The sequence below is a fragment of the Pongo abelii genome, chromosome X (genome assembly GCF_028885655.2).
Source record: "Pongo abelii isolate AG06213 chromosome X, NHGRI_mPonAbe1-v2.0_pri, whole genome shotgun sequence".
NCBI lineage: Eukaryota > Metazoa > Chordata > Mammalia > Primates > Hominidae > Pongo > Pongo abelii.
In genome coordinates, this window is record NC_072008.2 from 16,618,816 (window position 1) to 16,620,290 (window position 1,475).

Consider the following 1,475-nt stretch of genomic DNA (forward strand, 5'->3'; position numbering starts at 1 on the left):
AGCCCAATCCATCAGTTTGGCAGTGGGAGTGAAAACTGCAACAAGTTTAGAATATAATATAGCACTATCTCTGAAAAGTTGAAGATGAGCTCTGTCATCAGGCTTTTTTTTTCTCCCAGAAAAACTATCTATCCTAGAAAAACTAATGCACATATATGCTAGGAAATTATATAGCAGTACTATGAAAAGGTAGAAACAACAAATGTCCATTGACAGTAAAATAGAAAAATTAATTGTAGCATATACATATAATGGAACAGGATACAGCAACAAAAATTATAATAACATATTATCAACTTGGATGAATCTCAAAATTATACTGTTAAGTATAAAAATTGATTCTCAGAAATCTACATGCAGCTCAAAATGACATAAATGTCAAAATCATATAAAACTTGACAATACTTTATTTGAGAATAGATATTTATGCAGAAAAATTATAATAAGCCGGGAGCGGTGGCTCACACCTGTAATCCCAGCACTTTGGGAAGCCGAGGTGGGTGGATCACCTGAGGTCAGGAGTTCGAGACCAGCCTGGCCAACCTGGTGAAACCTCGTCCCTACTAAAAATACAAAAGTTAGCTGGGCATAGTGGCGGGCACCTGTAGTCCCAGCTACTCGGGAGGCTGAGGCAGGAGAATGGTGTGAACCCAGGAGGTAGAGCTTGCAGTAAGCTGAGATTGCACCATTGCACTCCAGCCTGGGCGACAGAGCGAGACTCTGCCTCTAAAAAAAAAAAAAAAATTGGCCAGACGTGGTCATGGGCACCTGTAATCTCAGCTACTTCAGAGCCTGAGGCAAGAGAATTGCTTGAACCCAGGAGGCAGAGGTTGCAGTGAGCCAAGATCGCGCCATTGCACTCCAGCCTGGGCAACAAGAGCAAAACTGTGTCTCAAAATAAATAAATAAATAAATAATTAGCTGGGCGTGGTGGCGGGTGCTTGTAATGCCAGCAACTCGGGAGGCTGAGGCAGGGGAATCACTTGAACCCAGGAGGCGGAGGTTGCAGTGAGCCGAGATCACACCATTGTACTCCAGCCTGGGTGATAGAGCGAGACTCCGTCTCAAAAAATAATAATAATAATAATAATAATAATAATGAAATTATCTCAAAAGAGTGATTTAAAATTTCAAAATAACAGTTACCCTTGGGGGGAAAAAAATGCAATTGGGAAGGTGCTCACAGCAACCCTGAGAAGTTTTGGTAGTATTCTAACAGGATGAAGGGGTACACAGGTGTTTCTTTCATTACTATTTTTGTATTATATAACTGTTACATCTATTCTATGTAAGACTATTTAATAATGAAAGGTTCTTTAATGTCATGCAGCCATAAAAGTGATATTGGAAGAGTGAAATATCACGAATACTACGAAGATCTCCATATATGCTTATGTATGCATAGCATATCTGGAAGAATATAAGAAAGTAATAACAATAGTTGTTATAAAACCTAATTATCTGGTAAGGTTCCA